The following is a 27552-nucleotide window of genomic DNA, read 5'->3' as shown; positions in this document are numbered from 1 at the left end:
CAGGGGGACCCTCAGCCTCGGGGGCTTTGATAATATATTTGTGGGGGGCACATGGCCCCCCCGCAGCCCCGGGGACTGCCACCCCCGGGGCTTACATTGATTATTTGAGGGGGGCACACTGCCCGCCCACAGTCGCGGGGGCCCGCCACCCCAGGCTTCTTTTTTACCTGTGTGGGGTGGCTCAAGCCCCCCCACACGCCCTGGGAACCGCAACCTACCCGGGCCAATAAAATGCTAATTTGGGCCCCAGGGACCACCATCTCCCCGGGGCTGTGCATGTGCCCCCCCCTCCTCCAACTAACTATAAGTTTTCCTAAAACCTATGGTTTTTTCAGTGAATTTCTAAGGTTTGTTTAAATGCTAATTTCTAACTATAACGTGCCTGAAACCTATGGTTTTTTCAGTGAATTTCAAAGGTTTTTTTAAATGCAAATTTCTGACTATAATGTACCTGAAACCTATGTTTTTTTCAGTGAAAATAAATATATATATATAAATACACATCTATATATTTATATCCTCAACATGCCTGATTACTCAATTCAAACAAGCTCTAGCACGCTCAGGTTTTCACTTTGCAACGGTTTATTGTGGCTCACAAAAGGTTACGCGTTTCGACCAGGTTAAATGCCTAGCTTATATATATATATATATGCGAGTTATAGTTAGCTGAACTAACTCTAACGGGGGAATTTCTCTGGCTTTGTACGAGTGAAATGTCCAACTAACTATAAGTTTCCCTAAAACCTATGGTTTTTTCAGTGAATATATATGTGTGTATATATATGCATATTTTTGGTTTTGATGCACTTCCCAAGGTATAGAGGCACTTTTCTGCCCTACAAGCAATGTCCCTTTCAATTTATGGCCTATGGTCCCCATGACATACTTCACATATTACTATATACCATTGTTGTGCAAAAACACTACACTTTCTATATCACCATCTTTACACTTTTTCCAACTAACAAATTACATATTTTTAATGTATATTGTGTCTTTGGGCGAACACTATGTTTTGCATACTACCAATTCATACAGTTCTCATTGTAGCCCGTTTTGGACTACAATTCCCAAGAGCTCCACACAGTTGCGACTTCTTTACGCGTCACCTGGTGCCTATCTGCTCCACAAATGAGGGGGCCACATCCACCGCCAGCACCCTCGAACCTGGCGGTGGACGGATGATTTGAGAGAGGTCTCCGCTACAGTAAGCGCTGTACTCCATATGCTCGCGGCGCTCTGCTAGTTTTTGCTCCGTAGTTGTTTTGACTTTCTACTTCTGACGCGCAGTTTACTTTACTTCTACTTTTCAACTTTTCTCCACACTTCCTGAGCTCCACGTCATTGGACATTCAATTAACCTTGCAGCACATTACATCGGAGATACATTAAATCTACCAAGTAGTATATACACAGTTCATTGGTGTTTGTATTTTTAAAGGAACGCTAATACCAACAGTCACTGTGCTCCCTGAAATGCTGCTAACCCTGAAATCTTTGGCATATGATCTTGTTCGAGGCCGCGCTCATATTTTATCAACTCCTTCGCTGCTGCTTTCTTTGCCAATAGCTTTCTTCTGACGATTTTACCATTTATTCTTGTGCCCATATGTGTACACCAGCCCACTTCTCGTGAGGGAGGTGCTCTTTGGCTGCCCAGGTTGTCTAGCCTTCTTTGCTCCCACCCATCAATCAGTAGTACGTTTTAGAAACTGTTGTGCTGCAAAACCTTTGGAAGCAATCTTGAAGTTTTGCTTCTTATGCATATACAGCATTTCTTGTAGACCATAGCATCATTGACAGTACCTCGAGTTAATCAAGAGAAGCAGGCTATTTATCTTCAGTGGTCCTGCAGACTGTGCTATGTAATACCTGTTTCATGCTGTTTGCACACGTGCTCACACGCCGCAATTTCAGCCACCCTTCCTGCTCATGGCTGTGCTTTTTTCACCTCCATCACACTGGGGCCGGAATCTTATCCCCAGAGCATACATCTCCTCTTATTCCTTTTGTGTTCTTATTCTTTTTTCGCACCTTGGGCACTCAAATGAGATGTCCACTTCTATTATTTGCCAATTCTTTTCTCAACAGCATTAATTGAGTGTTTCAATACCTAAGAGCCTTACCTTCTACTCTCTCCTGTATACTCACCATAGGTCAGAGCACAGCCTGGATCCCCATGCCACACCCGACAATTGCGAGTAAGCCTGTCGGATCATGTATGAATGCCATTTTCGACTGATTGTGCGCTGTGTACACATTGTATCTTGGTGTTCAATATTCATCTTATATTGGGTGAATTCTGTATGAACACAAAGTTTGTTCAATTTTGCACACACTACTGTGGTGTTCCATATTCACCATTAACTTGGGTAGCTGGTGGCACAATGTGACAGGTGCCACAGATTTTTTTTAACTATAAGCTAGTTGTCTTTGTATTCTCCAACAGGTTGTTTGACAGTGGATCCACTTTGAATCTTACATTGGACCACTGATTGTTTCTGTATTTTCCTTGTTTTCACTTGTTGAGCAGAAACGATTTTCACTGGTTCTGACGAATGGCAATACTTCTGAAGGTTTATATGGCAGAAACATGTTGACCTACTTTAGTGACACACCGAAGCAGGGTTAATTAACCACTGCAGGGTCCCTTCTTTTAACCCAGAACCAGGCATGTATGAATAAAGTTGCACGCTTGTCCTGGAGTCAGTTTTAATCACTATATCACTCTTTGCACGCTATGCATACCTCACCACCCTTTAGTTCATTACAGGGTTTCTACCAACTCTTTTAAAACATCTGAAGAGTTCCTCCTTCTCAGTGAAGGAGATGTAGCCTGCACCGTGATCAGCTGTCAGGGTGCAAGGAGAATCCCAATAATAAAGCATGCCACCTCTGGTGGGTCGGGAATTAGTCCTTAAACAGAAATGTCTTTGTTCAGCTAGGTTGTTCTTTCTTTACCTATTTAAGACCCACATGTGTTTTGTGTGTTAATTGATTTCTATGCCCTTTAACTGATTAATTGAGACTCCTGCTGCAGTTTTGCATTTTTATTCCTTTTGTATTGTAGTTTAATATTTTATTAAACCTTCATGGTTTTCTAAGTAATTGATCTTGAACTCACTTATTGAGTGAGTCTTTATTTTTCACTGTATTTTAAAATGCTGTTTTGAATTTTGTCTTTAGGGACACTTTGCTTCATCAAGCAATCAAATAGGGTTTGTAAAGCGTGGCTACTTCACCATAAGGGTCTCAAGGCGCTGTGGGAGGGGGGGGGCACAGCGGATCAGACTCACTGCTGAGTTCGTCCAAAAAGTCAGGTCTTGAGGTCCTTCCTGAATTGCGTTAGCGAGGGTGATTTCCTGAGGTGGATGGGCAGGGTGTGCCATGTCTAGGAGGCGAGGTAGGAGAAGGACATTCCTCCGCTTCTGGTCTTACGTATGTGTGGGACGGTAACCAGGGGAAGCTGAGCGGAGGTGTTTGTTGGGTACGTGAAATGGGAGGCATTGATTCAGGTATGCAGGTCCGGCGTTGTGAAGGGCCTTGCATGCGTGGGTGAGGAGTTCAAAGCGTATTCTTCTGTCGACTGGGAGCCAGTGGAGGTCGCAGAGGTGTTGAGTGATGTGGTTGTGACGGGGGATGTTGAGGATTAGTCTTGCTGCGGTGTTGTCGACATAATGGATTCTTCAGAGGAGTTTCTGGGGGACGCTGGCGTAGAGTGCATTGATGTAGTCGAGTCTGCTGTTGATGAGGGCATGGGTGACTGTCTTCCTGGATTAGGTGGGGATCCATCTGAAGATCTTTCAGAGTGTGTTGAAGCAGGCCAAGGAGACAATGTTTATCTGGCGGTCCATTGTGAGCGAGGAGTCCAGTACGATGCCGAGGTTTTGTGCTTGGTTCGTGAGGGTAGGGATACTTCCTAGAGCAGAGGGCCACCATGAGTCGTTCAAAGTGGAGGGGGAGGCTCCCAGGATGAGGACTTCTGTCTTGTCCTTGTTGAGGTGCAGGCAGCTATCCTTCATCCAGGCGGCGACGACTTTCATTCTTTTGTGGAAGATATTCCTGGCGACAGTGGGTTCTTTGGCAAGGGAGGGGATAAGCTGGGTGTCATTGGCGTAGGAGACGATGTTGAGCCCTTGGTTCCTGACTATGGCTGTGATGGGGGGCCATGTAGAAGTTGAAGAGGGTGGAGCTGAGGGAGGAACCCTGAGGTACTCCCCAGCAGATCTCTGTTGGTTTCAAGAGGTATGGTGGGAGTCTAACCTGTTGTATTCTGCTGGTGTGGAAGGAGTGGATCCAGTTGAGGGCCTTGTCTCGAATACCATCGTCGTGGAGTCTTGTGGCTATGGTGCGGTGGGAGATGGTGTTGAAGGCTGCTGAGAGGTCCAGTAGGACAAGGGCTGCGGTTTCGCCCTGGTCGAGGAGGGAGCAGATGTCATTGATGGTGGTGAGGAGGGCAGCCCCTGTGCTATGATTGCTTCATCTAATCTTGATGACAACACAGTCCTCGACCCTGCTCTGGGTGCTGTGAGTGTTATGAATATCATGCAGATTATCTAAGCGATAGCATGCCCACAAGAGAGGCAGAGAGTACAAATATGTCATACTTAGATAACCTGGACATGGAAAGAAGGTGAATTAGGTACAGCAACAGTTAAGAACAATTTAACACAAATTATTTTAGACACTTCAGCAAGGTGAGCAGAAGGCACAGCAGCACGCGTACATGGAGACAGACCTGCCACCACAGAATGAGAGTAGAGAAATAATAAGAAATTGGTTTCTGTTTATCACTAAGATCTTTTACCAACACTCTGAGAACAAAGCCCTCCCTCTCATAGGAAAATAATGTGAAAGGCTAGATGTATTTATCAGGGGCAGTAGGCAATGCATTTGTCAAATGCACTGGGCTTGTTTTGCATCCGTGGAACAGGGCAATAGTTCTGGGGTATCATAATGCTTTTATAACATAATGCCCACTGTCTGCAGTAACCAGCTAGCCTAAAAAGAGTGTGTACCTGAGAGAAGATCAAAGTTCGGGTAGCTTATAAACATGTGATCAGCAGACAGAAATCTTTCTCTGGATGAGATGTTGTGACCTAAATATCAAACACAGGACAAACACAATTGCAGTTTCTCTGTAGAGGCATTATGGCCACGTTTAGCTAATTCTCTATGCAAATATATGGAATCACATTTGATTTGGTCCATGGAATCAGAGACAACCACATCATCAACATTCTGAACCAGGGCAGAACCACCAGGGAACATCCATTGTGTCTAAATATCTCTTAGTGATTGTGAAAATATGGAAGGTGACTGTCTACCTTTGAGGAAGTTGAATCCATGTTGTTTAGGAGCTGAAAAAAGAAACAGATTTTTGGGGTTATCTAGAAAAAGAAGGAAACACATCGTGGATTGACAGCAGTAAGCCATATGATAGTGGGTGGAATACGTGCAGAATGGTAGCCAGATTTGACCCCCACTCTTCGTCCTGGTTTTCGAACTGCTGGCGGTGCAGCTGTGGGCTATAAGCAGTAGTTGGGACATCCCTCTGAGCGACCAAAAGCACGTCATCTCCTTTTACGCAGATGATATGATTCCGGGATATCTGCTGGTGGGACCTGACTGAGTTCTCCTCCTTCCTCTCTACCCTCAGTAAGATATAGGACCTCCAAATTAACAATGCCAAATCCCTCATTTTACCCATGCCAGAACACCTTCCTTCCCAACCGGTTCAAATTGGCGTCAGATACCTTACTTGGGCCCCACGAACCTTTAACTACATGGGGATTCAGATATATCATATGGCAACGGATCTCCTGGATGGGAAATTTTGGTAGGGCGATGGGGTCTTTGCGCTCCCAGGTCTCCTTTTGGAAAACCCTTCTCCTCTCCGTGGCGGGCCAGGTGACCCTCTCCAAAATGGTGATGCTTCCCTGCCTGCTATATTATTATGCCAACTTGCTAGTGCTGGTTCCGGGACCCACTCTCAGACGCTTAGACTCTATGCTTACAGACTTGATAAGGAGCACCGGGCAGAGGAGAGTGGCATTGCGCACATTACAGCTGCCCCCCTCCAGAGGAAGCATGGGAGCGCCGAACTTCACATACTATTATCTGGCCACACAACTACAATGGGTGACCCGCTGGCTAGCGTGATGTCGTACAGATGAAATGGTAGTCCCGTGGGCCAGGGTCCTATCCTATTGCCCCCACTGCTCCTTCCAGATTGCCGGACGAGGGATCCATATCTACTCCTCTGCATGGGCTGCAAGTGTTTGCGGAGGGGGTATATGATTTTACACCCCATTCATCCCACTCCGAGGGTATGCCTTGGGAGGCGGCATGACTCGAATAGCTCAAGATACTTGAATACCCCAGCAAGATCCCCCAAAACCCCCATTTCAAGTACATACAATATTGCCTCTTGCATGGGCGTTTCCTGACCCCTGGAGGCTTCACCGCATGTATCCTGAAGTCACAGATAAATTCCCCAGATGTAAGACAGACTCAGCGGACATGGTTCACATGTTCTAGATCTGTGGGTCTCTGCGCTCCTTTTAGGATGCTGTCATATCTGACATATCGTGATCTATGGTCAGGAAACGTCTGGAGACCGCCCAGCACTTTTTACTGGGCCTGTATCCTATTCCAGTATAGGCAAAGTTACAACACGCTTCACAGACCATTACAATAGTCTATTTTAGACAGAATGATGGCAGTGACTAAAGAATTCTGTAGGGTAGCTGCGATGAACAGAAGGATTTTTTTGACCAGCCGGAGTGCATAAAAAGCTGATGCCACAACAGAGTTTGGCTGATCAGGGTAGGATAGCTTGTCGGTAATGATGACACCAAGATATTTGACTTTCCTCACAGGGATCAGTGCAGAGCCCAGCCCGGAGGCCCACCAGCCGGGGAACCAGAAGGAAGCCAAAGCGCCAAAAGTCAGAACCTCGGTCTTGCTTGAGTTTAACTTCAAGCAGTTGGAGGACATCCAGGAACTGACATGCAGTCCTGAAAATTGGATGCCGTCCCGAGTCATTGGAATTAAAGCGACCGCAATTTGTGTGCCGTCTGCGTAAGACCTCAATAACAACACCAACGGCATTGGGATGATGTAAATGTTAAACAATGTGGGGCTAAGCGAGGATCCCCGAGGGACCCCGCACGGTGTGGAATAGGAGGTGAAATCCCCTAAATGAACAGATTATTCATGATCACTGAGAAAAGAATGTAGAAGCATCCAAACAGGGTGTTGTATGCCCAACCTGCTCAGTTGATGCATCCGCAGCCCATGGTCCACCATGTCGAAGGATGCAGACAAATCAAGTAGGATGAGGGCAGCTCAACAGCCCTGATCTAATGAAGAACACATTTTTTTCTGTAGCTTTAATAAGCGCAATTTCAGTGCTGTGATCTCCTCGAAAACCAAATTAAGTGTCATCGAGCAGGTTATTAACCTGCACATTCTGCATGAGTTGTTTATGGAGGCGTTTCGCAATCAACTTGGCTGGCAGAAAAAACAAGAGATTGGTCGATAATTATTAGGATTGGCATGGTCCAAGGAAGGCTTCTTAATGAGGGAAGTGACAGAAGCTTTTTTCCACACCAATGGAACAGAACAGCACATAAGATGAGAAATGTGAGCTAAAGTGGGTGCAATGGTCTCACCAACTAAGAAGAGAACCCTGGGTGGGTAGGGATTGGTGGGGAAACCTGACTTAGAGGAATTGATCGGAATAATGGTTTCCTCAGAGGCGGGTGGGGTGAAAAAAATCCAAGAAGCATGATAGTAGAACAGGAGGACTAGAGTCAGACTGCCCGTTGGAGATGGGTGACTTGGTAGAGAAATTGTCGAATATGTCTTCGGCTTTATGGTGAAATGTGTCTACCACTAGATTACAGACAGGTAGACTGAAGTTGTTAGAGGACGAGACTGGAGAATAGCAAGCTTTTTGACTGTGGAAAAAAGTTCCTTAGATGTGTTAGCTGCGGCATTCGATTTTGCTAGTGAAATAAGCGACTTTGTAATCCGCTATGCATTTTTTGCAAGCGGTACGATCGGCTTCCGAGTTGCCAGACCGCCATAAGTGTTCATGTCTCCGGCAGCATTGCTACTAAGCTCTAAGCTCAGTGGAGAACCATGGAGCAAAGGGCTTCAATCTGCGAGATCTGATTTGTTTCAGAGGAACTAAAGAATGAGCTGCTAAGTCCAGCCAGGCCGTATATTGTTTGACTGCAGATTCAGGGTCTGCCGGAAGATCAGGAGCGGAATTGATGAGAATCTGCAAGATTTTGTCAGGCTGCAAAGTATGCCAGGTTGAAATTGACGCCCAGGAAGTAGTTGCGGTTGGGTTGAGGGAACTATAGCTATCGAGAACCTCAAACAAGATACCCTTGTATTCAGACCAAGGTAATGAAAGAATACTTAGCATTGTTATGGCAGGATTATTAGAGAAAATCCCTTCAAGAGTTCAACGGTGTTGGTGAGTACAGCAGGAATAGGCCTAACACAGTCATAGTGTGGAACAACCCAGAAGTATCACTATCCGTAGCTACCTCAAGATGAAAATTGAAGTCTCCAAGGAAAGCAAAGTCGCTGGAAAGAATGTTTGCTTCAAGTAAACTGCTGATACCCTGAGCAAATATCGACTGTGGCCAGGAGGTCGGTATAGTAATAAGCCTTTAAAGGCCTGATGTGTAGAAAGTTCAGCACAAAACAACTTGACCTCACATAACGAGGAGGAGATAGGTGAGGTACTGATTTTCAGATTTGATTTATAATAATTGCTAGTCCACCTCCCCTTTGTCCTATGTGGTCCTGTCTGTGACAGTTTAGTAAGGAGGCAGAGCTGTAAAGAAATCAGGACAGGAGGAACTGTTGGCCAAGTTTCTGTAATAAATACGAGCAAAGGATTATAGGCGTCTAAGAGAAGGTTGAACTGGACACTGTGTTTGATGATAGAACGGACATTTACTAATAGACAGAGAAGTGTATTGCGATGGTTAACAGAAGAAGTAACAGGATGCGGCAAGTGGCTGGGTGAACCAGAATGCGCTGGACACTGGCCCGAAGCTAATGATACGACCTGTGATGCACTGGTACAGAAAAATAGTAGCCCATCGATGGGACACAGCCCAAGATCAAGTTAACAACTTGATCTTACGGCTTACCTGTTGGCCTGACGGAGAGCAGTGTATCCCTTGCGTACTTGGTTTTAGGGTGGCTATCTAAGGTGAAACTGGCATGGTGTCTGGCTGCAGTCCGGGCGCAGACTAAGATTTAAAGTGAGTGGGCAAAATCAAATGGAACCAGGGTCCAGCAGCCCCTGAAATTGGTTACACGCTCCTCTGCAACCGATTCCTACTGGTAAATCAAGGTGTTAGGGGGCAGTGTTCTCCAAAGGTGTAGGAGTTCCCCCTTCTGGGCATCCTCCATCAGAGTGCAATGCCATTTACATCTAAATGGAACATGGCCACCTAACTGCCAACATCAGAAGCAAGTACTCCGCTGACTGTTCTTGGCAATAGGCCACATCTTCGAGCCAGTGGTCAATGAGGGGCGCAGCAGCCTGACCGAACTGCATTGCTACACAATGCTTTGCTAATAGCATCATCAAAGCTGTTAATTTCCACATTCTTGGATGTTTTTATCGTAAACCAAAAGGGCCACTATAGGTGTTCAGAGTATCATGGTGTCTGTTATATTGTCTGTTTTAGTAAACATGCAGTCCCAAAATTGGGCTATTTGCGGACCCTGTCAGGCTAAATGCAGGAAGTCAGCCAGTGGCGGCTGGCATGGTTCGTGGGGGCCAGGGGGGGTGTGAATACACTTACCTCTTCGTGTTTGAAATGCTTTATTGAATACTTAATTAATACAGAAAGATAGCAGCAAGTACAGATAATAAAATCAAAATACGAAATTAAAACAAAGGTGAGGCTAACATCATGTATAGAGAAGCAAAAGCAGTTTATAAAGTTTTACAAATGAGAGGGGAGGGAGAGAGAGAGAGGGGATAAATAAAGGGAAGAAAGGGGATATTAACTTTACTATATATATATATATATGAATAAAAATAAGGCATACTAGCAAGCAAATGCAAGAGAATCAAAACATCTTATTAGCATCAGAGTAGATATAATGTAAGAAGCATAAAAAGAGAGAGGAAAGGAGGACAGAGCAAATATCATTCAAGGAGGTTTAAAATTTTCGGAGGTGGTATGAGAATTTTTCTTCAGGGCCATGCGATCAAGGTATATGGTAAGGGGTAACCAGAAGAGATCTCTGTTAAGGGTGGGAGTGCAGGAAGAGGCAAATGAAACATCAAGTCTATGAAAATGGCAGAGGGAATTCCACCAACAATGTATAGAGAGATTAGTGAGGGTTTTCCAATTGAAAGATATATGTTGGAATTCAAGAGAAAGCATGAGATCAAATAAACCATGTATACACACTTGAGAGGGAGGGACAAGGAGCATAGAAGAAGAGAGAGGGGTAGGTCCTGTACCGATGCTCCTAGAGTAAGTACACGTACAAATGAGGTAACAGTTCCTAAGGAAAACAGTGCCGCTATAGTCTACTGTGAGGCGAGAGATGGACAGAGCAAAGAGTGGGCTGAAAATTAGGTTCGAGGATGAAGGTGTAGTGCAGACCAGATACTCCTGGGTGGTACTAGAAGTGCCCTCACACACCCTTGCGGGTGCAAAGCATCATCATCGGGCGGTGCTCCTCGTGGGGGTGGCGCTGCAGTCCCTCACGGGCCCTTCAGGAGGGCTCTTTGTCGGAGATCTTTTGGTGGAGTCGCCGTAGTTGTGCATGCGGGTGTGTGGGGTAGGGGAAAAAGTGTAGTGGTGAGGCTAAAAAGACCGTCTGGTACCCCAACAATTTATTAGTGGGTCCGTAGGGTCTGGTAAAAGCTAACGGGGGATAGTGTATAAATGACACTCTGAGTAGGGGAAGGCTAGATGTAAACAAGTCCCACTGCTCTCGACCCGTATGTGTGAGGGTTAAAGTGAGAGAGAGGGTGTAAAAGGGGTGGTCAACATGTTTCGCGCTGCCCGCGGTCCCTTGTGGATCCTTAGCGCTTCGTCAGGCCCTTGGTGGAAAAGTAAAACATAGAAACAGGGGATTCAGGACAAAAAGGAGAATAACCTATAATCCCAACATAGCATAAAGGAACACGTGTTATTCGTGTCCAAGGCGTCGAACCTACAGGGAGAGGGAGAGAACAGAGAAGTTAAAAAACATGAGAAGCTCATCTCGGACTGGGACTAAGTTACTGTGCACCAGTGTAGAGAGCGTGCCAGATGGAATCATGCTGGGGTAAGTGGTTGTAACAGGTGTCAAAGAGGGGACAGGGTAAGTGTACAACCAAGCCCTTATGTGGGCCAGAACAAGTTACAAGCAAGCTCAATTCGCAGTATAGGGGTGACGAATATCCATCCTGGTGAGACATGCGGCACGATAATTGATCACGGGTGCGTGGCCACAAGATGCTGGATGTACCGTGAAAGTATTGAAAGCCGTAGTGCCAGGCAATACCAGTGAAATCGATGGTATACGTGAGCTGCCCGGTCGGGTAAACAGGTAGCGAAGGAGTGGTCTAAGAACGTTGCTAACCGTAAATCTATCAGTGCCCGCAACTGGTGTGAGCTACATAAATGAAAGGGTGGATACTATAAACATGGTGGGTGACTGGATAAGATACGTAAGGAAACACATGCCAGGAGTGCTAATTCTCGATTTCCTACCCGCAAAAGTCAGGGTCCAGGCTGTACCGGGTGTGGTAGGTCTGGGGCGGGGGCTACAGCTAAGAACAAACCAAGTTGTAGGGAAAGAAAGGCTACGTAAACAAAAGGGAGTCAGGTAAACAGGAAGACTAACAAAACAGAATAGCCGGTAAATTAACGGTATATGAGAGGGAAAAGGGGCTCGTGATCACCGCTGAAGGCAGTACCGAATATACGTATAAAGTACTTACATCTGCCCCGGTATTTCCAATCTATCAGTGCCCGCAACTGGTGTGAGCTACATAAATGAAAGGGTGGATACTATAAACATGGTGGGTGACTGGATAAGATACGTAAGGAAACACATGCCAGGAGTGCTAATTCTCGATTTCTTACCCGCAAAAGTCAGGGTCCAGGCTGTACCGGGTGTGGACCGTCTGGGGCGGGGGCTACAGCTAAGAACAAACCAAGTTGTAGGGAAAGAAAGGCTACGTAAACAAAAGGGAGCCAGGTAAACAGGAAGACTAACAAAACAGAATAGCCGGTAAACTAACGGTATATGAGAGGGAAAAGGGGCTCGTGATCACCAAGCAAGTTCTATTTTAGTCTTTGTGCGATCTGGATTGGGAGAAAGGAAAAATGTATAAATAAGAGAAGCCTTAGGAAAAGTAGAAAGAATTTTAAGGAGGGGAGATTGAGAAATAGGAGAAGTTGAAGAAGGGAGAGAGTAGTAAACATCGAGAATAATTGCCATAAGAATGGTGAATTTGTGGGAAAAGGAGTGGGGACAGCAAAATAAGAGTTGAAATTGAGGAAATGAGCAGGGTGAGAGACCATCAAAAAGCTGATTGATCCATATGAGACCTTTCAATCTCCAAGAGTTCCAACAAATGGGTCTGTTGTTTAGGAGAATAAGCGAATTGTACCAAATGGGAGTTTCTAAAAAGGATTCGCGGGTAATAGGGTTAGAGTGGAGCAAAGGTTTCAAGAGAGAAGAGGTGTGTCTAAATAAGGGAGGGGAAGTATAAGAATTCTTGGCGGAGAAACGTATAACTTCATTAAAGGAAAAGGGTAACAACAGTGTTTGTTCTATAGAGAACCAAAGGGGTGTAAAAGGAGAGGATTCTGAAGAAAGCCATCTAGAAGCCTGACGTAGCGAGAAAGATTTGTGATATAGACGAAAGTCTGTGAAATTGACTCCACCATTCGATTTTGGCTGGCGAAGAGAGGTTAAAGCAATTCTAGATTTTTTATTTCTCCAAAGAAATCTGGAAAGACAGGAGTCTAGACGTTTAAAATGAATATTGGGGATATGGACAGGAAGCATGGAAAAGGTATAAATTAGAACGGGAGCTATCATCATCTTAATAGAGTCCAGCCGTCCCCACCAGGAAAGAAAGAGAGGATTCCAAGAGGAAAGTGACTTGTCAATACGGGAAAGAACAGCAGATATATTTAGCTGAATGGAAGAGGCAATGGAGTTAGAGAACCATATGCCCAGATATTTAATTTTCGAACCATTCCAGGCAAACCCGGTGGAGGAAAAGAGATGAGGGAGGCAGAATTTTGTAAGAGGGAGAATCGCAGTCTTATCGGAATTAATTTTATACCCAGAAACGTGTGAGAAAGAATCAAATTCAAGTAATAAGGCAGGAATAGATGTTTCTGGAGCAGAAATAAATAAAAGAATATCATCTGCATACGCAGAAAGTTTCAACTGACTATCCCCATAAGGAAAACCAGAGATGGAAACATTGTTACGAATAGCGGTAAAGAAGGGTTCAAGAGCTAAAACAAAGAGAAGTGGGGATAGAGGACATCCTTGACGAACACCACGCTGAAGAGAAAAATAAGAAGAAACATGACCGTTAACTAGGACCGAAGCTTTAGGAGAAGAATATAGCAGGGAAATGAGAGATATGAATTTGGGGCCAAAGCCATGCCAACGTAATGAAGCAAACAGAAAAGACCAATCCACTCTGTCGAATGCCTTCTCCGCATCAACAGAGATAGCAGCTAGAGGAATGGAAAGGGATGAGGCTTTATTTAAAACATTGAGGTAAAGACAAGAGTTATCAGAAGTGAGTCTACCTTTAACAAAACCACATTGCTCCTTACCAATAAGATGGGGCATAAGAGGATCTAGGCGTAGAGCAAGTAATTTAGCGAATAATTTATAATCCACATTGACTAAAGATATCGGTCTATAATTTTTACAAAATTGGGGATCAGGGCCTTCCTTGGGAATGAGAAATATGGTAGCTTCTTGGAAAGTCCCAGCTGTCTTACCGGATAGGTAGAATGATTGAAAGAGGACTAAGAGTCTAGGAAATAAGAGATCAGAAAAGTGCATATAAAATTCAACAGAAAAACCATCGGGCCCAGGTGATTTCCCTTTAGTGAGAGTGTTCAAGGTTTTAGAAAGTTCAGCAAGAGAAAGGCCATGTTCAAGATCAAGAAAATTAAGATGAGAGATAGAGGGGATAGGAAGTTTCTCAAAGTATGATTGAATAAGAGAAGGGGTGGGTGGAGATTCTGGAGTATAGAGAGACTGATAAAAAAGTTTAAATTGATCAAGAATATCTTGATCTTTGTGTGAAAGAGAATTATCGGAAGAGTAGATAGTATCTATAAAAATACGCTCTTTACGCGACTTCTAATAATTAGCCAAGAGCTTGCCTGACTTATTACGACCACCATAATAACGAGCACTACTACGAAGGAGTATTGAAGAAGCATTATCAGTAGTGGATTTATTAAATTCAAGTTTACCTCGTATGAGATCAGGTGAGATGGAGTTAGTGGAAGAGGTGTAAAATTCATGTTCTAGAGATTTTATATGAGTTAATAAGGTTTTCCGTTTGTGAAGAAAGTGTTGAAAAAAGTATATGTAGAACGAGAAAAAATTGATAGGGACAGGAGAAAAGAAAAAAGTATAACTAATAGGTAAAAGGGGAAAAGAAGGAAACGAGGACAGGAAAAAGGAAGACAAATTACAAGAAGAGACAGTACATATCCAAAAAGGATGACTGAGGACAACATACCTGAGGGGGAGACGAAAAAGGAGGACAATGGGAAAATGGCGACACTCAACAGGATGAGCCTCCCATGATTGGGAGTCCGAACCGAACCAGGACTTGAGAACGTAGGAGAAGAGCCAGACGAGTTGAGGAAAAGTAAACCAATCTATATGAAAGAATAAAGGAAATGATTGACCAAGGGACACTATGAATAGAAGAGAGAAGAAACAAACAACTACCATACAACAGGAGAGAGAACAACTTATAAGATTAGTAATAGCCAAAGTGCAAACATGAAAAAGAGGAAAACTATACTAAAACAATTATGTAGAACATCAAAAATCCAATACTGCGATGTAACAAAGAACAAGAAGTGCGAACATAGGGACACAAAACCTGTAAGGAAAAAAGAAATTTAAATGATCAGCCATTAGAAGAAGAGGAGGTCTCCATGCCATTGGAAGTCTGAATATGAATAAAGTTTTTAAGTTCCGCAGGGTTTTGAAAAGTCCATGTTTGATTTTGATAAGTAACTTTGAAGAGGCATGGATGGAATAAACCATATCTAGCACCAAGAGAGCGCAAGGGAGAACGAAGGTTGAAGAATTCTTTTCTTCTGGCCGCAGTAGCATTGGAGACGTCTTGTGAAAGATACACCCTCTGACCCATCCATAAAATTTGACGTTTAGATCTGGCTGCAGAGAGGATTGAGAGAAGATCTGTAAACTTCAGGAAAAGAATAATGACTCCCCGTGGTTTAGTGGTAGTAGTTGTGCGAGGACCAAGTCTGTGAGCTCTCTGGATGCTTAGAGAAGTGGTAGATGGCATGTCTAAGAGTTTCGGAAGAAAGGAGGTGAAAAATGAGACAGGGTCATCTCCCTCCAGGGATTCTGGCAAACCATAAATACGCAAGTTATTTCTCCTATTCCTATTTTCTAAATCCTCAGCGTGTTGTTGAAGGGCGAGAACCGATTTCTCCAAGGAAGAAATTCGTTGTGAGTTAGCTGGAATCTCTGAGACTTGTTGTTCCACAGACGACACTCTGTTTTCTATTGCAGACCATTTCTCCTCAAGAACTTGCATCTTGTTGTTGGTTTCCTCTAAAAACGGCCGCAAAGCGCGTATCTCATCCAGAAGAAGTTCCATAGAAATGGGAGATGGAGTTTTATCAGGAGAGGGAGGATCCTGCTTCAGGCGCTTAGAAGGTGCAGCAGGTGAAGAGGATTTGCCTCCGGAGGGCTGCGCTGAAGAGGAACGATTAGAAGAAACTCCAGCCATGTGGCCTGCGTTAGTAAGAGAGTCCGATGCTGAGAAGGATGAAGATGTTGCCAAAGGAACACGCTTGGAAGGAATAAAAACAAACTTTGGACTACGCAGCTTTCCCATAAATATGCAACTCTCTGGGCGTCTCAGTTGATGGTGTAAAGCTTGGACACAATTTATGTAGTCAAGGGAACATACTATTCACTGTTAGAATCTCCTATATAGCGAACAGGGCAGTTGAAGTAAATGTCCCATAAATATACAACCCTCTGAGCATCAAATGCACAGTGTCTCAGTTAATGGTGTAAGGCATGGACACAGATTGTGTAGTCAAGGGAATACGCTATTCAGAGATAGTCTCCTATGTAGCGAAGAGGGCAGTTGAGATAAATGTCCCAAAAGCAGTATTCATGTATCCCTCAGCAGTAGACAAAATCTAGAAGCACCAAAGGAGTAAAGGCAGCAAACTTATCCATGTGGAGTTGTACAGCAAGTGGCAAGCTGAGCGATGAAACAAGCAGCGTGGGACCAAAAGAGTAGGAATTATCCACTTTGGCAGCAGTATTCAAATAGACATTGAGGAGAGGGACATGGAAGTGTTGTAGAAAGCATCCCATAAAAATGATCTCCACAAAAACGGCAGTTCCGAGTATAAGGCGCGCATGTTCAAAATGGCGGGCGCTCTCAGGGAACAAATGCGGCGAAGTAAACCAAATGAAGTGCGACGCGCTAAATTGCAAAAATAGGCTCACCGGATGCACGAGGCATTCCGGAACAGAATGCGGGCTGTTAACAGGCTGAGGCTGAAGAGAAACCGCATCGGCACTTTCTGAGAAGGTCCCTGTGCGACGGAGCGGAATCCCTAGGCGGCCATCTTGCGCGGCGCCTTAGCCACGCCCCCACACTTACCTCTTAACCGAGCCTCTCCTCCCTTGTTGCTTTGCGGCTCTTCCCGACGAGTTAGGCCAGAACCGAAGCAGGAAGCAAACAGACTCCCCTAAGCCAATCATAACGCTGCTATCAGCAGCGTCGTGATTGGTCTGAGCACCGTGGTTCAGCGCTCAGACAGAGACTGGGAGCCTGTGCATGTTCTCCACCCAGGCTGTGCAATACAGCCTGGTGGAGAACATGCTAAGTGCACATGGCTGTTTGGCCAGCTCTAGATAGCCTGCCAAACCGCCATGTGCACCTAAAGAGTGCCCACCACACCTACTCCTGCTCTGTGAGCAGAGCAGGCCAGCTCCGCCCGCCCCACAAAAAAACTGCCTCAGCAGAAGAAAAATAATATGATAATAACATTGTGTTATCATTTTATTTTTCCTTATTTACATTGTTGAAAAGCAGCGGAGAGGAGCCACCACTGAAGTTAGCACCCTCAGTCATGCATCGCACACTTCGGGTAACTCTGGCTTAGCCCATTTTCTACAGTTGATGGGTGGTCTGGTACAGACAGTGTAAGAACTTAACCTGGTTGAGGAAAAGCCTATAATTTGGGGGGAGAGTAGCACTGTGGGCTTTTCAGTAAGTCCCCTGACTGTCTGAGAAGTCAACTCTCAGGGCGCGCTGCCAGTCTGAGTGTGCTTTAGGTTTAACAACTGGTGCCCCAGTCTCCATAGTTGAGTAGAGTCTGGTGATCAATCTTTTTGTAGAGGGTATTGTCGGGATGGAGTTCAGTGCGTGTAGTCTAGCTGGCACCCAAGGAAAAGTAGGGTGTGCTTGCCTGCGCACACTGCGGAGCTGATAGTAAAGAAAGGCATCAAGGGGCGTCAGCGAGTTGCTGTCTGCAGGTCCCTCAGTTCAAGAAATTGTTCCTGTGCAGAAAGGACTCCCAGTACCTTCAGCTGAACATGGTTCAGCTGTTGGCATGACTATTCCTTCAGTCAGGGCTGTCTTAACAGCATTATAGGCCCCTGGGCAAAGCAGGCCACTATGCCCTGCCTACGCAACCACTCACAGGAATAAAGACGTAAATTATCGATAAAATAAACGTATATTTATTGGTGCCTCCCAAAAAATCAGTGTTTTAGCATAAAAAAGCATGCTCTACAGCAAAGATTCATCAATCCAAACATTTGGATAATATAACTTTAGCCTTGAACTTGAAAAACAAACATTTCAACATAAAAAAGGGTACTTAGTTGGTAAATCATATTGATGGAGATGACACAGGCGCACTGTATGGAATTACTATGAATTAATTATTATTGATCAAGTGTTCAACACAAACATTTGCAAAATGTATTTGCAGAGAATTCCTTTATAATTGGCTTGAAGTCAATTGTCTTCAGGATGTCATTTTCCATACAGGAGTGAAAGCCAGTTCAAACGCTGCTGCCTCATTGTGCTGCAAAGCTGATTTTTCTTAAGTTTCCGTCTTGAAAATGAACGTTCTCCTGCACAGTTGGTCACCATCAAGCGCATGAACACTCTGAGTGCAACAATGCCGGGAGAGTATCGCAATTTTCATCAAGAGCAATGTATTGCTTGAGATGCTTACATTCATTTAAAAGGTCACCATAAACAAGTTCTTTGTGATATACATAATCGAGATGTTCACACTTTTTGTTTCGCTCATCAGAACCTATTGTTTTAAATGTTCTGAAGAAGGAAAACAGATTTTCAATCAACGAATACGTTTTTGCACATTTTGTCAGTTCAGGAATTAGAGTCCATAACATGAAGAAATGCTTCCACCTTGAACTTTTCCCTTTTACTGAGAAGTACCTCTTCTTCTGATCAGTCGTATCTAGTAAGACGTACACTTCGCTTTCGTCCAGTTTTTTCAAATCTCTATAATCTGAATCTGGACACCTACTTCTGCCTTTCAATTCATATTCACTAAATTTGTCTCTAGTTTCCTGAAGATAGGTTTTTAGAGGTTCAAGAAGATTCATGGCAACAAATGTGTTCACTTCCTCTGACTGCAGGACCTTACTTCTTTTGTCCACTTTTTCAAGAATGCCATTCCAAAGAATTGTGAGGAAGATCGTTTCCAGGTTCTCCATTTTCTCAGCCAATCCTTCTGCCTCTCACCTTGTGTTCACTTCCTGTTCAGTGTCGGCAGATACAGAATCCAGTGCATCTTTACTTTTCTCTAAACAGCCAAATAGACCATGAACAGCATCAAAACGTGATGACCATCTCATGTCAGACAGGCACTTGACCACAATTTTTTTTTCTCTAAAGGTGGTGCCAGAACTTTCCATCGATGTGTAGAAGCAGAGAAAAAGGAATACAAAATCAATTTTTTTTTTACTGTCTGTATACCTCACTCCGCCACTTTTACTTCTATCAAATTCAGGCTGCGTCCAGCACAGGGGACATACAAGGCGAATTTATTCAGTTGATTAATCTGTGCTTGCAATCCAGTATAGCATCTAGACATATTTGAGGCAGTGTCATATGACTGACCACAGCAGTTTGATAGAGGAAGTCTGTTCTCATTAAGGAAATCCACAACAGTGTCTGCTAGATTCTTCACTCCATGAGAAAAGATGGGCATGAACTTAAGAAAACGTTCCATAGGCTCACATCCTCGAATTTACTGGACAGTAAATGTCAGTTGATCAGTGTGTGAGATGTCTGGAGTGAAATCCACACTTATTGAATAATACTTGGATTCTTTGATTTCTTCAAGAATAGCACAAAGAACATGTTGGCCCAATAATTCAATGAATTCCTCATAAATGTTTGCCAATAAATACGATGGGTTCCCCTTTCCTCGATTCCCATACGGTTTGGGATGTTCTTCTAAAAAGAGTCCAATTCAGTCAACAGCTCTAGAATACCGAAATAGTTTCCATGTATTGCTGACCCAATTGTTTGAGTTTCTCCACAAAATAGCAAACCTCTGGAAGCAAGAAAGCGAATCACAGAAACCACACATGTTAACACCTTATGCCAATAATCTTGCTCTGAGAGAAGATGTTGAAGTAATAAAGAATCTGTATTTCCAGTTTCTTTATGCCGAATCAAATATGCTGTCATGCACTTGTGATGTTCTTCTCTGTTTTCATGTTGTACAATAGAATTGCTGTGTTTACACTCATTGAATCCTGGTGTAGCAAAGGAAGATTCTTGGAAAATAAGCGACATACAACGCAGTATAAACGACCTTGGGCTGGTGACTAGAGTAGCCATTCACGCTTTATGCTCTTGCCATTCCTCAGTTCATGTTTGAACACATTTTTTGATAAATACTTTGTCTGAGTATTCTCTCCTCCATCTTCTTTATACATTGTGTTAGTATTGCTAATGTCCCATAAACCCTGGATCTATGTCATGGATTGCAAACTCCTTTACAGTTTCACATTGGGCATTTCCTCTTGTGGAATGTCCTCAGCTGCAGGAACAGGTAATGCTACCATTGGTATGTCGGCTGGAACTGGATGATTGGGCGCAGGAGTGGATGTAGCTGTGGGTGATATAGTTGAAGGAGCAATACTAGTGGCTGACATTGGACTTGGATTGAACCAAGATGTTCACTTCGGAAGCTTGCTCGTTTTCCTTTTCTCCTCTGCAGCTCTTTTCCTCTCCTGAGCTCCACTCAACGCATTACGTTTCATTTCTGCTCAAAGGATTATTTACGAATTTCACTAACACGTAATGGGCCAGATGCATCAAAGGGTTTTGCCCATTCTGTGTCTGAGAAAATGTGTTCATGCATATGGCCCAATAAGTCTACAGTTTCTTTTTCCTCACTTCACTTTGTTACACTTCCTCTAACCGTTCACCACACAAATAGAATTCTTGGAACACAAACAGCGGAGGCTCTGCTTCCTATAATGGAAATGCACACTGTCAGCAATTGTTAATTGCCTCCTGCGAATCCGTTACAATATTCTGCTTCCAAAACATTGCAAGCAATCAAAACGGCAACATTTCTCTCGCGAATGCAGTTATGCCAACTCTCCACTCCAAGTCGTAATATTTCTCCTTCTACCAAGTTAGCAGGAGATCTAAATGTTGAGGCGGATGATTGGAAAGTCTGTGTTAATTCTGGTCTTTGCATAGATTAGCATGGGGCCCTTAAGCTGGTGGGGCCCCTGGGCATCTGCCCAGCGGGCCCATGCATTAAGACAGCACTGCATCCAGTAGAGGGTCTTATTATGTGCCAGCAGATGCGCCTGTGAGTAAGGAAGGGAAAGCAGGCCTTACGTCGAAGTCCATCCCAGGCCCAGATTGTGCATCAAACTGTATTAACCTCGGCCGTACTGGGGCCTAGCAAAGGGCAGATTTCTGTGAGCAGGATGCTACATTATCACGCTCAACAGCTACATGAGAGCCAAAGGGTGTAGCCACAGATATGCAAATTGTGCTTGCTTACAGTAGTCGAAGAGTTCCATGTCTGGGGCAAATAGGCTACCATGGTCAAACGGTTAGGTCAGTATTTCCAATGCCAGGCACAGCTGTCCCCCCATGGCAGCTCCATCAAGAGGGATCTTATACGTGTGAGGAAGGCCCTCATTAGTGGCACAGAACAGGTTAAAAAAGATAGTAATTCTGTCAGGACCACCATTTTGGCAATGACAATTTCTCTGTCAAGGGTAATCCTATCCAACATAACTCACTGTCTTCTAGCCAGACGACAGCTTGGCTGTAGTTCTCCCTCCACAATTTCCACTAGGTCTCTTCTGGAGAGAGAAGTATGGCTCAATGATTAGAGCGGCAGACCCTGATGCAGAGGTCTAGCCCGGGAACAGGGTTCAATTCCCCGCCTCGGAGGGTCTTGGGCTCAAAAATTCCACGGACCTGATAATTCTCGCCTCGGTGCCTATTCCAATCATGGAGTCCCACTCTGCAACTCTGGGCAATAGCTTGCTTAATCTCCACAACGGCCCCCACAACGCTAAGGATGCCTGGCCTCCACCTTGGGGGTGCCCAGGAGTGGACGCCTCACAGGGAAAGCCAGGATGGGTTCCACAGCGGTATTCGTACAAGCGCCTTGAGACCCTTGTGGGTGAGTAGTGCGCTATACAAGTATCAATTTACATTTACCCAAAGCCCCAGGTATTTAATCTCTGGGCCGGCCCATTGCAGGGAGGTATCTATGGTGAATTGCGATGTGGCCAGTGTTAGGGGAAAAATAACTGACTTAGCCCAAATAATATTGATGCTGGCAAGTCCACCAAATCTGAGATATTGAAGTAGAAATGGAGTCAGGTGTAGCTTAGGGTTTTGAACATACAGTAATGTTGTCAGCATACATATAGATCACCAGCCTGTGTGTCTGCATGGTTCTGACGTAGAGCGGCTGTCAAGGGCTCCATGGCTTTTTTGAAGAGCCACAAGGCACAGTGTGTCTCTTGTCCCTGCTGACCCACATATGAGTGAAATATTCTGCTCACCCGGATGCGTGCAGCTGGTTAGGTATAGAGCAGCTCTATCCAGTAAATGAAGTCGTAACTGAGGCTAATGTGGCGCAGTAAGAAGAATAGGTATGGGCATTCCAGTGAATCGAAAGCCTTGGTGGCATCGAAGAACACAGCTGCAGCCTGCTGCTCGGGGGACAGTGAGTGGAGCCCCTCAAATACAGTGCGCAGGTTGCATGCTGTGGACTTACACTGTACAAATCCAGATCGGTCTGGACAAACAATGTTGGGGAGGAGCGGCAGCAATAAGTCCTCTATGAGTCTGGCAAAGATTTGATTTTCAATGTGGATCATAGACAATGGTCTATACCTAGATCATCTTTTAAGCGATATAACTCAGATCGGCCAAAGCCATTCTCATAGCTGTCCCTAAATTTAAAAAGATGCAATGGGGTGGTAGAGGTATAGTCCTCAACACGGTGCCCCAAGCGTGAACCTGCGGCAGCGTGGCTCGATAAGGGGACAGCAGCGACGACGCACCCGCCATTTTGTCCCGTGGCCCTGCGGTGCTGCTGGGGAAGCAGCGGAGACTGGGCCCTGTGATCAAGGACACCTGCACCACAAGAAACCACAGGCAGGTGAGAGGGGCAGTGTTGGCAGCGTGCAGCACCCGAGCTGTACCAAGAGCGGGGGGGAGAGTCGGCACTGCGCAGCCCCCAGGCAGGACCCACTGCAAAGCTCAGAGCGCACATTGGCTTCAAGTAAGGGGTGACAGATACAAATCAACAGGGCCAAGTCACAATTATTCCCACTCAACCCGCTGGTGACGCCATTTTCAACTGACTATCCCATAGAGTGGTGTGCGGATGAAGTGAAGTACTTAGAGGTGCAAGTCACTACTGATCGCGAAGATCTGTTAAGGCTGAACTATGAGCGCACATTAGAATATATACGGAGTAATGTCACGCGATGGATCGCCCACCCCCTCACCATAGTGGGGCGCATTTCCCTTATTAAGATGGTTGTCCTTCCCAAACTCTTATACTTGTTTTCAAACATCCCACTATACACGGGTAGACACTTTTTTCTATGCTCCATTTGGAGTTAATTAAATTGGTGTGGGGCGTTAAGCAGCCACGGCTACAATGGTACACGACCTTACTCTCAGGGAGGCTTCGATGTTCCCATTGAGTTGTATTACTTGTGTGCCTAGGCCCACTACGCACACTATTGGGTTCATCCACCCAGGTACACGCCTCACGTAGCGACAGAACATTGGCTGGCAGACCCTGTCCCACTAGACGGCGTTATACTGACTGCCCCCACTCCTCGCAAAGCACATCTGACTTCTGTGGACTGCACGGTTAGAGCATGGCAGCGACTTGCCCGCTATCTCCAGGCTCCCATGCTTTACTCCCCACTGCTCCCCCTGACATATTACCCACAGATGCCTGTCCTCCAGGAAGAGTGTTCCCAAAGACCAAAACTAAGTTTAAAATAAATTGCTGGGGTGACCTCTATTTGAATGGCAAGTCTCGCACCATGCAGCAACTACTTCAGAGAGCTCCGCATTCCCCTATGGATGTCTTCCTGTATATCCGCCTGAGACAGGGCATCAAAGAGCACACTCCATCATACCTGTTGGAGCCTCCAATATTTGCCCCGTTACATCATACGTTGCGTTCCATAACTGCTTCCCATTTGGTATCCACACTGTACCACAACCTTTATACTGAAATAACATACCCTCCTTGCCCTGCGCGTGTTAAATGGTGCGATGAGCTTGGTCACGACATTACCGATCAGCAATACTGTTGCAAACAAACTGAGTTGGTCTCGGCTAGTAGTAGACTGCGCATCACTCATTACAAGTTTATTCACGGTCTTTATTATACTCTGGTTCATTTACACAAGTATGGTCTTCGGGACACAACTCGCTGTGACAGATGTAGGGCAGAAAATGCAGATTTTCTCCATCTCGCTTTGGAATGTGGGGAAGTAATTTCATACTGGCAACAGGTGTTCGCTGCAGTAGACCTGATGACATGCTTAGAGGCCGCGCGAACCCCACTTTTGGCACTCCTTGGCCATGCAGAGGAGATACCAGCGGCGCGTCACTTACAGTATACTACTTGCAAGGCGGCGGGTGGCCAGGGGTCGAGCGCCAAAATTCAAGGACTGGATTGGAGATATGATACTTTGGCAAGAACAGGCAGCATATCTACACTGAACTCCTTCCGCTCTTGTCCTGACCTAGGGACATATGGGACCCTCTCAAAGTATACCTCATAGATCATCCTCTCAATCCCAATGGCAACACATGCGTGCAACCTTCATGATGGGACACGCGCCCTGTTTCTCTGGGGGAGGTGGGAGTTGTATTCCACTGTGTTTGTATTGATACCTGCTGTATCATATATACTATGCCACCATGGGAGATTTGAAGATGTTGGGTGGGGAGAAAATGTAATAGATATCTCAGTGATACTAAAAAAAAAGAATTCCCTGTGATGTAACCCGAAAGGGGAATGTCGACACTGCTCTGTACGACTGCTACGTACTATCTTTATGATGCCGGATCTGTATGTAACTGCAATACTGTGTTTATGAAAAACTGTAATAAATAAAAAAATAAGGAGTGACAGAGAAAGCCGCACCCAGATGTGAGGGGAGCGCAGGCACACTCGAGCACGGCGGATAGGGAGGAGGCCCCGCTGCCCAGACACAAGCAGTGCTACGCCCACACCCGAATAACACTGCAGCAACCAGGTGGGACTCTTCGCTGAACTTTGGGTGTCGCCTAGCATCCCGGACTTAGTTGGCACCAGTGGAGAGGCAACTCGCCCCTGTGAGACCCTATAGCTCGAATCGGGCGTGCTCAAGCGCGGTCGCCATAATGAGGCGGCCACCAAGGGTGGTGCTGGCGACCTACCTAAGAAGCCTGGCTAGGTCTGGGTGCGACTTGTGGGCATGCCGCGTGGCCCCCCCGCTCATCCCTGGTTTCAGCCTGGAGATTAGGCAGGTGTCGGCCTGTGGCTCGAACGCGACTGGCCTCCAAGCACGAGGTCTACGGGCCCGGGACCTGCTGGCGGGGCTGGAGTGGAGCAGCGCTGATCTAGATCACCACATAACCTCACGCCTGCGGAGGCACGACAGGGGCGAGGTCACATAATCCCTGACCAGGAGGTACATTGATAATTCCGGTGGTAGGGATAGGAGAGTCACACGGAACGATCCCACCTGTCCATTATCAACTGCACATCCTTGCAGCACTGGACTCCCGCCAGAGCGAGGAGGGACACACGGGGGTCACTCTGACCCATTCATCTGCCCCCGCTACACACCGTGAGTGCCAAGACCTGAGCTAGGAACTCCCACCCCCGGCAAAGTCAAATAAAGACAAGGCGGACCAGCAGTAGCGCATCACCTATGCAAGTAGGGGGTTCACGGGAGTCTCCCCGAGCCCGCCACACAGTCCCGGGATCCCCACACCGGGCCTTGAATGGTGCTGATCTATCACCGCCCACCCTGTCCCATAGGGAAGGAACATGCCCTCCACCCAAGGGAAGAAGGACAAGACATTAAAGGAACTCTCCGCACGCTATCGGGGTGGAGCAGTGGTGGGCCCCCTATCGACAGACGACGCCACCTCATCACAGATGGGAGAGCCTAACAAGGAACTGGTGATGCGGGCCTTCCTGGAATCCTTATTTACGACACTGCGCACCGACATACAAACGGTCAAACGAGACCTAACATCTGGACATACGCAACGATGTGTCGACTGTATTGGCAAGTGAGTAGCGGCGCTGGAGGACATTCGCATCCATGATCAGCAAATAGATCTGCAGACGCATCTTGAAGACTTGGAGAACCGCTCCCGCCGTCACAACTTCAGAATCCACGGGGTGAGAGCAAATGAGGAGGCCGGTGACATTTTCACCTACGTGAGGGAACTTTTTAACCACGTCTTGGGCAACCCGCTTGAGGCAGACCTCAAAATAGACAGAGCACACAGGGTGGGCCTTCCCTGCTCTGACAAAGCTCCCCTGTTAGACATATTGGTATGCGTCCAAGACTTCCGCACCAAGAAGGAAATCCTCCGCTGGACCAGATCGATGCACCCAATCACATTCCAAGACCAGACACCAGTCCTCTACCAGGACCTGGCTGCCCTTATTCTTCAGAAGCGCAGGACTTTATGACCTATCACCACGCACCTGCGCCAGCACAACATACACGCGGGGACACCCATTCCGATTTATTTTTCGGCTTGATGGCAAGCTCTACCAATTTAATTCCCACTCTGCAGCAAGCCGGCTGTTAGGAGTTGACATCACTGACGATGACGACGGCAGCGGCAGCCCCACTCGAGGAACTGGAGAAGCACAACCACGCTAGCGACCTTAACTTGGTTTTCAACAACACTCTAGATAGGTCGTCCCAACGCACAGGTCAGGTGGGCGCCCTTTCCCACGCAGGATGGTCCAGATTGGATGACCTGGGCTTGGTGGATCTCTGGAGATGCTACCACCCACGTCTCAGGGAATACTCCTTCTCCTCTAGCGCCCATCAAACCTACACACGTCTTGATTATCTGTTAGGCTCGACGGCGCTTCGAGACATTACAAAGGCAGTAGAAATGCAGCATTGTCCGATCACGCGCCAGTTGTAGCCACTCTTATGCTCCCACCTATCCAGCGCGACAGTGGCGACATTTCGCGACTCAAGCCAGCCAAATCCCCTGGCCCAGATAGCTACACCGCAGACTTCTACAAACAATTCTGTTCGACACCAGCACCTCTACTGACAAGGCTTTTTAACTCCTTTGCGTCCCCAGGGGCGATCTCCAAATCCATGCTGGAGGCAGCAATTGTGGTAATTCCTAAGCCAGGTAAAGAAAGGACTAGCTGCGGGGCCTACAGGCCTATCTCCCTCCTAAATATTGACCTGAAACTCTACCCTGGGATTCTGGCGGCTCGGCTAGCTCCTTATATGCCAGGGCTCAAAGACCCCGACTAGGCGTGTTTTATCCCCCAGCGACAGACCAGTGACAACACCAAGAGGGTCCTGCATTTCATGGAGAAGGCATCCCGCATCCCAGGGGACTAAATGCTCCTCACCATTGACGCTGAAAAGGCCTTAGATCGTGTTCACTGGCCCTACTTAGAACAGGCAATGATCCGCATAGGCCTGAGGGAGAGAATGAGGACACACATC

General features: G+C 46.0%; 1 protein-coding gene across 4 annotated transcripts in view; it reads left to right on the top strand.

Annotated features, from left to right (window-relative positions):
- The window catches only part of ADGRG7 (adhesion G protein-coupled receptor G7), a 1782456-nt gene that overhangs the window by 223608 nt on the left and 1531296 nt on the right, over positions 1-27552 (top strand). Inside the window, exon 1 of one of the 4 annotated variants that reach the window (XM_085622406.1) lies at positions 1097-1210. The exons of the other annotated variants lie outside the window; for them this stretch is intronic. The gene's annotated coding sequence lies outside the window, so the exon portion shown is untranslated. Of the gene's footprint in view, positions 1-1096; positions 1211-27552 lie in introns of those variants that run through there. 4 annotated transcript variants of the gene reach the window in all.

The sequence above is a fragment of the Triturus cristatus genome, chromosome 8 (genome assembly GCF_964204655.1).
Source record: "Triturus cristatus chromosome 8, aTriCri1.1, whole genome shotgun sequence".
NCBI classification, from domain to species: Eukaryota; Metazoa; Chordata; class Amphibia; order Caudata; family Salamandridae; genus Triturus; species Triturus cristatus.
Note: the sequence above shows the minus strand (reverse complement) of the source record. Positions and strands in the feature narration are given on the sequence as shown.